The sequence below is a fragment of the Schistocerca americana genome, chromosome 5, assembly GCF_021461395.2.
Source record: "Schistocerca americana isolate TAMUIC-IGC-003095 chromosome 5, iqSchAmer2.1, whole genome shotgun sequence".
Classification (NCBI taxonomy): Eukaryota; Metazoa; Arthropoda; class Insecta; order Orthoptera; family Acrididae; genus Schistocerca; species Schistocerca americana.
The window spans coordinates 34133334-34150749 of record NC_060123.1 but is presented as its reverse complement, the minus strand read 5'-3'; the positions used below and the strand labels follow the sequence as shown (position 1 = coordinate 34150749).

Genomic DNA, 17416 nt, shown 5'->3' with positions numbered 1-17416 from the left:
TGGAAGAAATGGCGGCCCAGACCAGTACTTTTTGAGGATGCAGGGACGATGGGACTGCAACATGGGGCTTTTCGGTTCCCCATATGCGCCAGTTCTGTTTATTGACGAAGCCGTCCAGGTAAAAATCAGCTTCGTCAGTAAACCAAATGCTGCCCACATGCATATCGCCGTCATCAATCCTGTGCACTATATCGTTAGCGAATGTCTCTCATGCAGCAATGGTAGCGGCGCTGAGGGGTTGCCGCGTTTGAATTTTGTACGGATAGAGGTGTAAACTCTGGCGCATGAGACGATACGTGGACGTTGGCGTCATTTGGACCGCAGCTGCAACACGGCGAACGGAAACCCGAGGCCGCTGTCGGATCACCTGCCGCACTAGCTGCGCGTTGCCCTCTGTGGTTGCCGTACGCGGTCGCCCTACCTTTCCAGCACGTTCATCTGTCACGTTCCCAGTGCGTTGAAATTTTTCAAACAGATCCTTTATTGTATCGCTTTTCGGTCCTTTGGTTACATTAAACCTCCGTTGAAAACTTCGTCTTGTTGCAACAACACTGTGTTCTAGGCGGTGGAATTCCAACACCAGAAAAATCCTCTGTTCTAAGGAATAAACCATGTTGTCTACAGCACACTTGCACGTTGTGAACAGCACACGCTTACAGCAGAAAGACGACGTACAGAATGGCGCACCCACAGACTGCGTTGTCTTCTATATCTTTCACATCACTTGCGGCGCCATCTGTTGTTGAAAATTGTAACTACTGTAATTTCGAAAGTTTGTCCGCCTGAAAATGTACTGTTGTCCCAAGCATATTGCAACAAACGGTGTATTTCTGCTCGTTTAGTTTTTATTGCCGTTTCAAATATACCGGTCATTTTTGAAACACCCTGTATAAACCCGGCCGCCGCCGCAAACGATAGTTCATTCCATTCCGCTGCTCGACTCGCTGCGACTCACATCGTCAAAAAATGGTTCAAATGGCTCTGAGCACTATGGGACTCAACTGCTGAGGTCATTAGTCCCCTAGAACTTAGAACTAGTTAAACCTAACTAACCTAAGGACATCACAAACATCCATGCCCGAGGCAGGATTCGAACCTGCGACCGTAGCGGTCTTGCGGTTCCAGACTGCAGCGCCTTTAACCGCACGGCCTTACATCGTCACCACGCACGCAACGCCATGGTTGGGAAGCAGATTGCCGCCGCATTGGGAGCCCTCATCAATGCGATGGGGTTCACCGGCGGCCGTCAACGTCAACGGCAGCCAAGGCGCAAGCGAACGCAGCGGAAGGGGACGATGCTCCAGTGCTACAACTGTCAGCAGCTGGGGCACAACGCGCGCGGGTGTAAGAACGCCGTCGCGTGCTTGAAGTGCGCGGCGCCTCACGACACCCGCAGCTGCACGAAACCTCGTGGGGTGGCCCGCAGCTGCGCGAACTGCGGCGGGCCACACGCCGCCAACTCGCGTAGCTGCGGCTACCTCCGCGAGTCACGCCGTCTACCCCGCCGCACCACGCCCTGCGGCAACGTCAAGCGCCTCGACCGCGCCCCCCCCCCCCCCCCCCCCCCCCGGCTCCGGCGAGAGGGGTGCTAGCCGCGTCGCCTTGAGGCCGCCACCGATGAAGCTCTGGCCGGCTTCCAAGCCACCTTTGCGTCCGAAAGGGCCGCACCGAAGGAGGAGCTCGCAGCTGTGCATCGCCAGCTCCAGCAGCTGCGCGACGAGCTGTGGGCTATCAAGAAGAAGCCGCCAGTTCCCGCCGCCGCCCCCGCTGTGAGACGTCCGGTGGGGGTCGAAGCGGCCACGCAAACAACTGCCGCTCCCCCTCCTGTAGCAATGCAGGAGGTGGCGCCCATGGAAACAGAGGATGTGCCGCCTGGGCTGCCCCCTCTGAGGTGGCAGCCGCAACCAAGAGCGCTACAGCGCCTCCTGACTCCTCGCAAGCCGAGGAGCCAACGAAGAAGAGGAGGCCCAGCATACCATTCCCCACAGTGAGGAACATGCAGGTCGTCCTGAAGCACATCGCCGCAACACTGAAGGACGGGTCCTACCCCATGCCAGTCTATCCATACCCCTTCACCCCGCCAGACCAGCCTATACCTCCCCCATCCCCCATCGACCGATCCCCATGCGCACGTACATATACCGTGACATATTAATGGAAGCGCTCACGAAGAAAGAACTAGCCTTGATAGATTCACACCCCATCTTCACCCCCTCTCAATGGGACGACTTAGTAGACATTATAGCCCTACGGCTGAAGGAAGAGTTCCGGTCTGGTAGGAGGAAGGTGGATCCCGAAGATCAGGAAGCCTTGGAAGCCATTGCACGTCAACAACGACAGTATTAGTAATGAAAACCATGCGAGGCCAACATCACAGTAGCGGAGACTATTGCTAAAACCACCGGCCAGTCACTTAGGCCGTTCGTTTTCCATTCCGCTCACTGTCCCTCTCACTATCCTTTAATCTTTCTTTTATTAAAAAAAAATATATATATGCACAAAGCCAAGCCAAGCAGCACGATAAAGTCATGTAATTTCCTAGCCAAACCGTCATGACAGAAGGTGAAGTGCCTCGTGCGCTAGTACTTCGCACCCAGCCGAGGATATCTTCCTCCTTCACATGTGCAGGTCTGCAAACGATAGTTCTCATCGGGAAGTGCAGTACGCCGTGTTCCAGCGGCTTGTGGATGACTCCCCGCACTACTCGAGGTTACCTGGCTGCTCGGCGGAAATCTAGCGACTTTACTTGGAGAGACTGAACTTCACTGGACTTGGGAATAATTATGGGACGTGCACCCCACTATGCACATTTGGACATTGGTATAACCAAACTTTAATTATGCATTACTTCTGAGTGTGAGCCTGGGTAGACGCTTGGCTAACATAATTGTTAAAAAGTGATTTGTGATTTAATAAACCAGACTGACGAGGTTATTGTGTTATTCCTGGTTATAACACAAAGCATAAATCAATACATATTAAATTCATAAGGTCACTGACCTCCACACACCCTCAGTGCCTAAACTTCCCCCTCTTGCACACGTACAGTGCCATAATGAACTAACAAATTACTATTGAATTCCCAAGTAAAACATATAAAATATCCCTCAAAGATTACTACCACTAATTACTAATCAGAACAGCTTTTCATTTCTCCCCTTTCTCTATATACAGCCTCAACCCTGTCACGTTTCTTAGACCCAAAGGTTTTCCTGAGACAGGTTATTTTAAACGGTATGCATTTGGGTAAGGGCATTCTGGCACAACAAATGGTCCATGGTATAACTCGAATAATTTCTTAATCTTCCCATACACTTCGCTGGAACACTCTTTGGTGCGTACAAGCACTTTGTCCCCCACTTTGTACCATCGGTTTGTATCGCCCATCGTGTCGCCTTTTCCTTTCAGCAGCTAACTCTTTCATGCGGGACGTTACTGCCTGCTCTCTTTGAGCAGCCGATTCAGCTTTTCTCAGCGGGAATTCCACCGTTTCTATGAGTAGGAACTTTGGTCTCCCCCTGGTGATGACTTCCAAAGGTGAGTACCCCATAGCCTTACTTTTGATGCTGTTGAGTATGTCCTCAAACGCGCTCACCTACTCCACCCACTTTTAAAGACGATTGTTGGCATAGTCCTACAGAAACTTCCTACTTCCCACACAGACCATTCATACAGGTTACTCGCTGGGTGGTAGATGGATATACAGACATTTGTACACCATGGTCGTTCAAGAACGTGTTCCAATCGTTCGAAGTAAACTGTGATCCATTGTCAGACAACAGCCTTACTGGATTTACAATATTCTTAAAGAAATCCTTCTCCAGTTTGGTGATCAGAGGTTTCGTATTTGCTTTCCATATCAGATGCAGTTTAATGAAGTTAGAGATCACATCCACCACAACAAAGATGTACTTCATGCCGCCACGTCCTGTGGGTAGTGGGCCAAAATTGTCCATCGACTAGCTTTTCCTGAAATAGTTCACAACCTATTCCATTGTCTGAACTGTCCGACGCTAAACAGAAAGGGAGATTCATACCTGGGTAGTACAAGATCTTGTTGTTGTTGTTGTTGTTGTCTTCAGTCCTGAGACTGGTTTGATGCAGCTCTCCATGCTACTCTATCCTGTGCCAATGTCATTGGCGAAATTCAAGTTTTTATTTCTTCTCCATGGATTTTAATACCTATTCCGAATTTTTGTTTTGTTCCCTTTACTGCTTGCTCAGTATACAGATTGAATAACACCGGGGACAGGCTACAACCCTGTCTCACTCCCTTCCCAACCGCTGCTTCCCTTTCTTACTATTGCACAATTTATCTTTTATACCCTGGAATTCTGTTTCACATTCCTCGGTCCAACTTCAAGCTGCATTTTTCTTTAACAATTTGCATAAATTCTGAATATTCACTAATCCCTCCCCCAAGAATTTTCTGTAGAAACCGCTCAAGCCCAAATATGACTTCAGTTGTTTCCTGCTTTTGGGTTTTTTTCGTTCGACAATGTACTTTAATTTTTCGGAACTAGGTAAAATTCCTTGCGAAGTAAGGATATGCCTCAGGAATTGAATTTTTGCTCGAACAAACCCACATTTTGCGAGCTTTAAAGTCATGCCACCTCGTCTCGGAGCCATGAGTACCTCCTCCAAAACACGACAATGGTCATTCCACGTTTCTGTAGCGACCAATATATCACTACGTATATCACAAGTTTGCTAATTAGACTCTCCCCCAAGACATGATTCAATACTCTTACACAGACTGCCACAGAGACTGTAAGTCCGAATGATACTAACCTAAACCGGTAGCTTCACACTTCAAAAAGGAAAGAAGTGTACCGTCTGCTTTCCTCTGCCAACTGAATCTGCCAAAATCCCAGAGGTCAGATCAACACTGGACATTAACTTGATATTATTAAAATTCTACAGCAGTTCCTCCATATTGCCAGGCTGGTCTAATTCTCTTACAATTACTTTATTTATTTTTATCGCATCTAATACAATTCTTACCGAGTAATCGCGTTTTTTAACAATAACGATAGGATTGCAGTAATCTTTCCTACATCGTTCAACTATACCCCAATCCAACATTTGTTTTAATCTAACTCTGACGGCATCCTGATCAGCTATAGGTATTACATACGGTTTGCACTTTATTGGTTCATGAGGTTTCACTTTTACAGAGTACTCGAAATCGGTAACTACCACGTCGATCCGAGAATATGTCCTTGTAGCGGTACAACAACCAACACAACTCTGTTTTCCCCTTCTGATATACCCTTGACTGCACCAACCACTTCCTTAATTCTGTTATGCATATCGACTTTCTCACTCCAACACTCGGTTAGTATGGCATGAGCAATCTGATTTTCCCTTGTTAAAAGTCTTTTAAATTTTACTTGCCTTTTTTCATTCTGAAATTCAAATTCTATGCATTTCCCTACACAATTAAGCGAAGTATTGTATTTGCACAGGAAACCAGTACCTAAAACTACCACCTTTACTAGACCACTCTCTACAAAACATTCTATTTCGAATTTATTTTCTCCACATTTAAATTCTGAAAGTATTTATTGTCTCATTAGCTTACTCATACCACTAACTGCTGTTTTAATCCGAACGCCAGTGACTAGAAAGATTACTAGTTTCCTATTTTTGATAATGTTCATAAAACATTCCGACGCCGCTGACACATTATTACCTGAATCTAGAAGTGCATCTACCATTTCGTTGCCAACTTTAATTCCAATAATTGGCTGTACACTTACAATTTCCTTCCGTTCTAAATATTTCTCCCTTGGTAAATCATTTTCTATGTCTCGTCCCTTCTCTTCCAATTCTAGCGTTCACACATCCTGTTCTATCCATCCCTGAACCTCATGTTCATCCCAAAATAATTCATTAAATATTTCCTTCACGCCAAATTCATTCCTTCCCTTTTTCAAGCGCCTAGCAAATTTAAACTTTTCTGGTTTCCACATATTCAGCAGTAACGACTGTAACGTTCAAACGTACCAACGCCAGTCAGTCACACTAAAATCACACTCCTCCTTCGTATACCAATTTGTACGAACTACATTACACAAACTATCCCCATCCACACTATTTACTTCAGCCCCCTCTAAGTTTTCTGTTAGTTCTTCCACACATTTCGCCAATTCACTACCCACAGCAGTATTGGAACAAAGTTCATTCTGGCAACACTGCATTGTTTCCAGATATATCCAAGATGACGGGGATGACGTCATCCAAGATGGCGGCGTCTAGACTTGGCAACAGTGCTGTGACATCATTCAAGATGGCGGATTTTGATGGGAAGTTTGAATTTTGGCGGTAAGCTCGAATTCCAACAGGATAATGCATCACACCACGGTTATCTCTACAAAGCTAAGAGAATGGCGCGAAAGAAAGGACTAACCTCAGTCACCCGACTGCCACCTCTTCTAAGGATTGGTGGGAAAAGAACTTGGACATAAGTCTTTATTTGAACAATATCATGCAGCACAGCCAACCAGTGTGTTCACCACGAGGTCCGGACGCCAACTGACTTAGTACACAGCGCCACCACCAGTGGGTTCTCTCATCTGTGATGTAACCCTAGTCGGCAGGAAACAGTGTGTTTGCCACGAGGTCCGGACTCAAACTGACCCAGCACGCAGTGCCTCCACCAGAGGGCGCTGTCGTCCAAGATGGCTGCCATGACATCAGGTGATGGTGCAAGTACCATAATCCAAGATGGCGGCAAACTGTGAGTTCACCACAAGGCCTAGTACATACTGACACCACCAGAGAGCCCTACCGTGGATTCGTCAACTGTACCACGCCCACCTGGACTAGGAAGGAGATGTTTAACAACTCCACCACGATCCTCAGCCGACTGCCACGTCCCCTTACCACCCCATGTTGTTGGACTACCACGCACTAACGTGTACTAATGAGCACAGAGCATGACGTCATCCAAGATGGCGGCCGTGACGTCAGTTAATGATGCAAGTGCCACACCACCCTGGTGGGAAGTTTGCATTTTGGTGGGAAGATAGGTCAATTGGGCTACCTCTGCTAGCCTAAGAAAATGGCGCAAAAGAAAGGACACTTGGACTACCTCCACTAACCTAAGTCACCCAACCACCACCTACTTCTAGGGATTCGTGGGAAAAGGACTCAGCCTGCACTGGGCTGGTGGAGAGAGGAAGGAGTCTACTTTATTTATTTTGGAACAATTTATTTAGGGATGGAGTATATTTATTACACTGATACAAAACACACACTCTGACATGCTTGGGATCACGTCACACAGCCCACATACATGTGAACCACTAAAAGACTCTGCAAACATGCTTGCTAATCGTCAACTGTGAAAATCATGCACCAGTCTTTATTTAAACAACTCAAGCCACTACTGCTATCAAGTGTGTTCGCCACAAGGTCCAGACCCCAACTGACCTAGTGCACAACACCACCACTAGAGCGCACTATAATCCCTCTCATCGGTTCGACCACTTTCTGTCTATTGTCATTCCAACAGGACACCTCTGACACACAGATACCGACGTCACAGATCATGCTGGTCCACCGCTCTTGTGTCTGTGATGCACATATGGACATCACAGACTTGTGCAAGCACCCTCCCCCAGCCCCTGTCCACTAGACCACGCAGGAGGTTAACGGCAGCCCCTATGAAATGATGTGGCCCTCAGCTGTCAAACCACACATGCCCGTTAAGGTCCCACAAGCATGAGGTGGAGGCGCCCATTTCATACTTGACACCTGAGAAATTCCTCGCAAAATACATAATCACCTATGCGCAGGACGCCGGCGAAAGTTGCTTCTATTTTCGAGTATACAATCACTGTTATGCTGATGTCACAGAACTCCAAGGCGTGCTCACACAGCCCCCATATGCGAGACACCTCCGAGCAGCACGTGTCTTTACCACTGATGACAGAGTAGCTACAAACCTTCACAAATGCATCTAACAAGGTTCTCAATCTTATACTCATGTCACGTGACTATGTAAAAAATAGGAACCAAGTCGACATTGCGGAAATTGTATGGTGTCCCAAAAATAATTAACTCCCGCTTTCTTGATGTCTCAGCTTGTATGCACAAAAATTCTTGACCTAACAGAACCTGTTTATGAAAATAACGCAGAATAACGTCGAATGCAGTCTCTGTCGCGGACCTTACATGGTACTCACTTCATCATGTGTTACCCTTCCTTCTTTCAACACACACAAACATTTCCTCTGCTGTGTAGAGGCTCCTATATCCCAGCACAAAGGATGTGAATGAATTGAGCATTATGATTGGCTCTTTTCGAATTTACTGGTGCCGCCAGTATTGAAGAAACATCCACCTTTTCTTTCTTTCTGCATATGGGACTTCCAGTGGTAAAATTATTTTGCACAGATCGCTAAACTGCACTCACAGTTAAATCTGCAAAGTTGTCTACAGATCATCTAATACATACCAGACTCACAAGTATATTGGAAGCCAGGAACATATTTACCAGTTTAACTACAATTAAATATTATTACAATTGCCACAACAGTCTGACACCGATCGATGTACACATAATTTCTGCTCTTGACGGTTGTGCTTCTGAAACCAATCAGAGTGTCTATAACACACACAATTTTCCACGTAAAAGACCTCTCACGGTTATCAATGCGCTGAATCTATACGTCTCTCACAATAGGACATGCATTCATCCTATCTAGTCATGCCACAACATAAAACATATTAACTTAACAATGCATTATATATACACACTTTACACAATGTAAGCCACAGTAACTTTACAATACAATATACACTTTTACACAAACAGTGCAGATATCTTTTATATCTGTAGAGCACCCGAAAAAATTATGGTATGCCTACACTCACACTGGCTATATGTCACGATGCTCCTCTGTCCTACGGAAGCACCGTCAGCCTTTTCTTTCTTTCTGCAGACGTGGCATTCAGCAGCAATAAAGTATTTTACACGGATCAACATCTTACACTGACAACTAAACCTCGCAAAGTGCCATAGATATCGTCAAATACGGAAAGACTCTTACCCAATTACACTGGTCTCCCACTGAGGACAGTAGCTTGAATATTAGAGCTGAAACCGATATCCAACCCAGCAATATATCACCACATACTGTGTCGGTGTAGTAAACATACAATTCATATCCTCCACCATACAAATCATCCGTTTTACATCACAGCATTCTCAGCGGGCTGAAGTTGCTCTCAGAACTGTTCTAAAAATTCGGGATCGTTTCCCCTCGGCACAAACGAGTTATTGTTTCTGCACCTTACCTGCTTCCTCGCTTTTCTGTGCACATCGCCAGACTCGGGGATTACAAGAACACACGTATTTTCACATGGTTCACAATAATATTATACCATTTCCACCGTACTTCTTGATATCAAGCACTAGCCAGCATCATACCAATCGCTAGCGCAACATAATTCCCAAGATATAGACTTGAAATTATTTTTCTACAAAGACAAAACTTGAGTGAGGTGCAGCCTGCTGTAAACCACAATGTAACTAGAAACAAATAGAGGAAACTGATATTTCCACTCTCAAATACCGATGTCGGTGATGTAACAGGTGGGCGTGGCACTCGCGAAAATTCATTCCAAGTCCACGGTAGGGCTCTCTGGCAGTGTCAATATGTACTAGGCCTTGTAGTGAAGACAGTGTTTGCCGCCATCTTGGATAACGGTACTTGTGTCATCACCTGATGTCATGGCAGCCATCTTGGACGACAGCGACCTCTGGTGGTAGCGCTGTGTACTAGGTCAGTTTGAGTCCTGACCTCGTGGTGAACACACTGAATGGCTGTGCTGCATGAACTTGTTCAAATAAAGACTTATGTCCAAGTCCTTTTCCCACCAATCCTTAGGAAGAGGTGGCGGTTGGGTGACAGGTTAGTTCTTTCTTTTGCGCCATTTTATTAACTTAGTAGAGATACGCAAATTGACCTTTGTTTACTGCCAAAATTAAAAACTGGCGCCAGTTCATAGGAAGAAGTGGCAGTTGGGTGACTTAGGTTAGTGTGGATAGCCCAAGTGACCTATCCTCCCTCGATTTTCTTAGCTTAGTAGAGCTAACTGTGGTGTGATGCAATATCATGTTGGAATTGAACTTACGGCCATTTTTCTGGGGGAGGAGGGTTAGGTTAGTGGAGGTAGCACAATTGACCTTCTTCCTGCCAAAATCCAAACTTCCTGTCAAAATCCGCCATCTTGCATGACGTCACAGCCGCCATCTTAGATGACATCATGCAGTGTTGCAAGTCTACAAGCCGCCATCTTGGATGACGTCTTCGCCGCTATCTTGGATACATATGGCAACAATGCAGAGTGTGCCAGAATGAACTTTTTTCCGATACTTACAGCATGCACACCTTAACTGTATTTCCCCTCAAAAATATCGACACTTGCAGTTTCAACAAAATTACACATCAATTCACTGTTAAACACTTCATCTTCCTGCAATAATTCACCGATGGCTACACCATCATCACCATAAACATTCATCCCAGCAACCTTATCTGCTAATACACCATTTAAATCACTACAAAAATTCACCTCAGAAACCTTACTTTCCTCCACCGACAAATTAACTTTACGTGAATCGTGCATAGCTTTATGCTCCGCCACTTCATTACACAAATTGCTGATATCATGTCGTACAATTTTGGGATTTCCAGACTGCTACTTTCAGCTGCGATCAGACCAAAATCAGCACACATTGCCATTTCTATACACTTTTCATCCAGATTAAACCCTGATCCTACTTTACATACATTCTCACATTCACACTATGACAAACGTTTTAGATCCACACATTCATCAATAAGTTTCGTTTAGCCTTCGTTTGTGACTAGAAACGCGTAAATTCCTTCCTCCAAAGTATCAATACCAGTAGCTTTTACATCATTACATAAATTACTATTACTCAGTTCCTTTAAACAGAAATCATCTACCTCTGCCGATACAATTTTAACTTCAACGGTGTAACTAACCTGTTTCTGCGGGTTATTACGTTATTAATGGAGAGACGCAGTTTCTAGGTATCGAGGCCAAGTTGCAACAATATCACAACAAGCAATCATGAACAGTTAACATTCTTTAAAACACACATGAGATCGGACAGTTAGTGATGACAGTAGCTCAACAAACTCTAATGTTCAACCACGTGGTTGGCTACCCATGGATGAAAGATACACAAAGCAAGGAAAATTTACGAGAAGGCAAAGCTATTACGAGGTGCATTCACGTTCTAAGGCCTCCGATTTTTTTTCTAATTAACTACTCACCCGAAATCGATGAAACTGGCGTTACTTCTCGACGTAATCGCCCTGCATACGTACACATTTTTCATAACGCTGACGCCATGATTTCATGGCAGCGGCGAAGGCTTCTTTAGGAGTCTGTTTTGACCACTGGAAAATCGCTGAGGCAATAGCAGCACAGCTGGTGAATGTGCGGCCACAGAGAGTGTCTTTCATTGTTGGAAAAAGCCAAAAGTCACTAGGAGCCAGGTCAGGTGAGTAGGGAGCGTGAGGAATCACTTCAAAGTTGTTATCACGAAGAAACTGTTGCGTAACGTTAGCTCGATGTGTGGGTGCATTGTCTTGGTGAAACAGCACATGCGCAGCCCCTCCCGGACGTTTTTGTTGCAGTGGAGGAAGGAATTTGTTCTTCAGAACATTTTCGTAGGATGCACCTGTTACCGTAGTGCCCTTTGGAACGCAGTGGGTAAGGATTACGCCCTCGCTGTCCCAGAACATGGACACCATCATTTTTTCAGCACTGGAGGTTACCCAAAATTTTTTTAGTGGCAGTGAATCTGTGTGCTTCCATTGAGCTCACTGGCGCTTTGTTTCTGGATTGAAAAATGGCATCCACGTCTCATCCATTGTCACGACCGACGAAAAGAAAGTCCCATTCATGCTGTCGTTGCGCGTCAACATTGCTTGGCAACATGCCACACGGGCAGCCATGTGGTCGTCCGTCAGCATTCGTGGCACCCACCTGGATGACACTTTTCGCATTTTCAGGTCGTCATGCAGGATTGTGTGCACAGAACCCACAGAAATGCCAACTCTGGAGGCGATCTGTTCAACAGTCATTCGGCGATCCCCCTAAACAATTCTCTTCACTTTCTCGATCATGTCGTCAGACCGGCTTGTGCGAGCCCAAGGTTGTTTCGGTTTGTTGTCACACGATGTTCTGCCTTCATTAAACTGTCGCACCCACGAACGCACTTTCGACACATCCATAACTCCATCACCACATGTCTCCTTCAACTGTTGATGAATTTCAAATTCAGAAAATGAATGATTGCACGCTGTTCAAGTAAGGAAAACGTCGCCATTTTAAGTATTTAAAACAGTTCTCATTCTCATAGTTGCCCCATTACAAGCCAAATACTGCTGAGTCTACAGTATACAATATAAATATACACATGAATCAGATGGTCGAAGGTTCCTATCACTCGGCAATTGTGAATGTAACGTAGAAATTTATAAATGAAAGATTGCAATTAAATAAAATCTGCAGGTACTATCTTAACGACTTTAAATGATGAGTACCACGGCAGAAGTATCATTTAGAATGCCGTTTATTACTGAAAAACACTTATCAGTATCGATGGTCCAGCAATTAAATAAAATATAAGTTGAATAACAGGGAAACAATAGATTCCTACTGCACGTAATTAGTTATGAACAATAACAGAGCTCGCGAGATATTCACTACCAAACGCACACTACGTCTTCACTGTAGAAACCATGGAAATCTCACAAGTGCACAAGTCGGCACTCCAAGTATTTCTATCTGCCCTGACCACGCGCAAACCGCTTCCACTCTCCAAGTCTCTGTCGCGTCCGTCTCGCCGTCACATCCAGCACTCCTGTGCTGTGTGACTGTCCCTTGCGCCGCACTGTCCCGACCTCCCCCTCCATTCACTTTGGTAGTCGCCTCCCTTAGTAACGAGCGCTGTGACTGGTGATAGCGCTTCCGTCATGTCTCCAAGCCAACGCATACTCACAATCATTTTGAAACACATTCGAAATAATGGATTTACAATTAAATAACTTGAAATTAAATAAATATTCCTACCGCTGGCCCATAAACACGCTCTAACACACATTATTAAATACATAAACAGATTAAATAAATATATATCAAAAGAATAGAACAGAGGTAAGTCAGTAGCCTAATGTCTCTGTGCTTTCTGAAACACAGTAAATAAATGACCAATTTCTTCATGAATAGTATATATCGGATATAAACAAATACATAGATGAATAAATATATTTATAAGCATGCTACTACCTTTTTTCATGTAACTGTGGAGTACTTATGGCCTGACGCGATTGATAGTAATCGGCCACTTCGACCTCCAATAACTCATGTATTATTCAAGTTACATGCCTGTAATGTATACCAGGCTTACACTAATAGATTCCTGAAGACACATCGATCGACAAAATCAGATGAACCCTTTAGATTTTGTAAATTCGTTGCTGGGTGTTACTTGTATAATTTATTGCCAGATACTAAACTTTAACCGCCGACGAGCCACGCCCAGCCCGCGGAGAGGCCCCATCCTGGCTATGCCAACTCCTATCTCAGAATATTTTCAGGCCCCCACAACTCGCCCGTTACCTCACAATAGCTTACCAGTAGCACCAATACTTTTAAGAAGATGGCATCTGTTCTTTTGGACATGTCCGAAAGAACAGATGCCATTGGTGACCGTGCAGCTCTCAAGAATTACAATTAAATCAATACCATTAGCTGCTGACGGGCGTTGATATACAGGGTGCGTCAAAAAAAAAAAAAGTCTATACACACTTTGAACTGTCATAGACAATTAATTTCCAGTTATATAAGGTTAAATATCCGTGAGAAAGTAATGTTATGTTTCTTCAACAGGTGGCAGCAGTGGAAAGGAAGTAACTGCAACATGGCGGACGTGCGTTTGAGCTTTGAAGCGCGGAAGCAGATAATTAAGAGGTACTGGAAGTTTGAGAATGTAGCTGCGGTTCAAAAACAGTGGAGAAGTGAATATGGTACAGAACCATCTTCAAGGTTAACAATTACCCGTCTACGAGACAAATTCGAAATTCGTGGAACAGTGTGTGATGTGCATAAAGGTCGATAAGGGCGACCTCGTACAGCTACAAGTGATGATTCCACAACCGCGGTCTTGGAACTGTTTCAGCGTTCGCTTCAAAAATCTTCAAGGCAAGCAGCACGTGAGAGTAATGTAAGTGCTAGTAGTGTGCTACGCATTCTAAAGAAAGGCAACTTTCGTGTGTACATTCCAAGGCTGGTGCAACAGCTAAGTGATGACGATCCAGATCGAAGGTTAGAATTTTGTGAATGGGTTCAGGAGATGGTGAGACGTGAATCGGGATTAATGGTAGCATAATTTGGTCGGATGAAGCCCAATTCAAACTCAATGGAACTGTCAATACGCAAAATTGTGTGTACTGGGCTGAAGATAATCCTCACATTACAGTTGAAAAGGCTGGCAATTTGCCTGGTGTAAATGTGTGGTGTGGTTTGTCTGCAAGGGGACTCATTGGGCCTTTCCCCTTTGAAGGTACTGTTACTGGAGAAACGTACCTAACAATGCTTGCTGACTCCATATTCCCTGCCATTTGTGCATTATACGGTAATGATGAGTTTTATTTCCAACAAGATAGCGCCCCGCCGCACTATCATAGGGACGTACGAGGATACAATGTGCCAGGCCAGTGGATAGGATGCAGGGGACCAATCGAGTTTCCTGCACACTCTCCAGACCTCACGCCGCTGGATTTCTTCTTATGGGGCACAGTAAAAGATTTGGTGTACATACGTAAATCACGAAACCTGGGCACACTTTGGAATGAGATTCAGGCGGTGTGCGCAGAAACCTCATTGGACACTTTGGTACTGTGTACAGAATCAGTGGTGACTTGTACTCAGAAATGTATTGATGCTGAAGGCCATTTGAACATTAGTCACATTTGCAAAGTACATTTATTTTTCCAATTGGACTTTAAGCTTTCCATTTCCAGAAATTTAACATTGTAGAACTGGAAATAAATTTTCTATGACACTTCAAAGTGTGTTACATTCTTTTGATGCACCCTGTACATCAATGGGGACAGTTGGAAATGTGTGCCCTGACCGGGACTCGAACCCAGGATCTCCTGCTTACATCCATCTGAGCCACCGAGGGTACAGAGGATAGTGCGCGACTGCAGGGATTTATCGCCAGCACGCTCCCCACGAGACCCACATTCTCAACTTATAGTCCACGCACTACATTCGTAGTGCCTCTGCCATTATACCCATTACTCGCGGCAGACAATCCACCGAGTCCCGTAAGAGTTCAGGCAATTCATGTGCATCCGCACTGAAGGAGGTCATCAGCTGGTTAGCCTTAAGATGGCATCTGTTCTTTCGGACATGTCCGAAAGTGGCCCTCGGTGGCTCAGATGGATAGAGCGTCTGCCATGTAAGCAGGAGACCCCGGGTTCGAGTCCTGGTCGAGGCACACATTTTCATTGATGTATATCAACGCACATCAGCAGCTAATGGTACTGATTTAATTGTAATTCCAATAATTTTATTCCAGAAACATGCATCATTACTATACCCTCTGTGTTCTTAATAGACTCAAAAAATGCCTGTGAAATGCCATTCGAATCACTACCACTGTCCAGAAAACACTTAACACATACATCTTGTACACTTGGTGCTATTACAGGTTGATACACTTCCTTTTTACTTGCCATGTGATCTTCTTCATACAACAAATCCTCAATCTATTTCCTGGAAAAAATATCATTCTGCTTACCAAAATGATTATCATACATACTGTCACTGGGTCAACGGAGACATCCGATCCCACCCACCTTTGTCCTGTGACGTAAGGTGGCGGTTGTGTGTTATGTCACAACAGCGCGGAGTTTAGTTTATGAGTGTGTTGTGTTTGTAGATGTCGTTTTGTTGCTGCCGGTGGTGTCCTCTGGTGGTGTGTTTATGGTTTGCGTGTTGTGTGGTGTATTGGGTTCATTTTTGTATCGCTGCTTGCCAACTGTTCAGTTGTTGGTTGCGACTGTTCTTCAATAGAAATTTTTCTACAGAAATTGGTTTCAGTGAGTTAAGAATTATGTTTAAGTTATTGTAGTGTTGTTTGCTGTACGTCGTGTGGTAAGTCGTTTAATTGAATTCGTGGCTGCTTTTGTTAGGTATGGATATGACTGATAAATACAATAGTGCTCGTTTGCAGGCTGAAATGGGGGATGATAATCTCTTCCTCATTAAATTCTTGCAATTATTCGGACTGCTGGCTGAGGTCGTGAAATGCGGTGTGTATCGGAAGAACACGAGGTTGGCTAAAGTTCAGGCGCCTCGGATCAGGGACTGCTACATGCAGTGGTGCCAAAGGGTCTACCTTTGGCGCTACATAAGGCGTGGTACGTGGTTCGAGAGGTCTACGTTGGGCACGAGAGAGATAGTTTTGAAGATTTGTTATTTTTATTATAGATCTTCTCATAGTTTTTGTGCACATGCGACTGGTGTAAGCGAGAGGACTGTTTTTGACTTGTTTTCGTATTGTAGGGAAGTTTGTTCTGAATATACAGGGTGTTTCAAAAATGACCGGTATATTTGAAACGGCAATAAAAACTAAACGAGCAGCGATAGAAATACACCATTTGTTGCAATATGCTTGGGACAACAGTACATTTTCAGGTGGACAAACTTTCGAAATTACAGTAGTTGCAATTTTCAACAACAGATGGCGCTGCAAGTGATGTGAAAGATATAGAAGACAACGCAGTCTGTGGGTGCGCCATTCTGTACGTCGTCTTTCTGCTGTAAGCGTGTGCTGTTCACAACGTGCAAGTGTGCTGTAGACAACATGGTTTATTCCTTAGAACAGAAGATTTTTCTGGTGTTGGAATTCCACCGCCTAGGACACAGTGTTGTTGCAACAAGACGAAGTTTTCAACGGAGGTTTAATGTAACCAAAGGACCGAAAAGCGATACAATAAAGGATCTGTTTGAAAAATTTCAACGCACTGGGAAAGTGACAGGTGAACGTGCTGGAAAGGTAGGGCGACCGCGTACGGCAACCACAGTGGGCAACCCGCAGCTAGTGCAGCAGGTGATCCAACAGCGGCCTCGGATTTCCGTTCGCCGTGTTGCAGCTGCGGTCCAAATGACGCCAACGTCCACGTATCGTCTCATGCGCCAGAGTTTACACCTCTATCCATACAAAATTCAAATGCGGCAACCCCTCAGCGCCGCTACCATTGCTGCACGAGAGACATTCGCTAACGATATAGTGCACAGGATTGATGACGGCGATATGCATGTGGGCAGCATTTGGTTTACCGACGAAGCT

The 17416-nt window shown here is 44.9% G+C and overlaps 1 non-coding gene across 1 annotated transcript; it reads left to right on the top strand.

The window, feature by feature from the left end:
• Positions 1–15484: 15484 nt before the first annotated feature.
• Trnat-ugu lies at positions 15485–15559 on the top strand. Its single transcript has one exon. It is a non-coding gene; the product is annotated as a tRNA-Thr (tRNA).
• The last annotated feature ends 1857 nt before the right edge of the window (positions 15560–17416 follow it).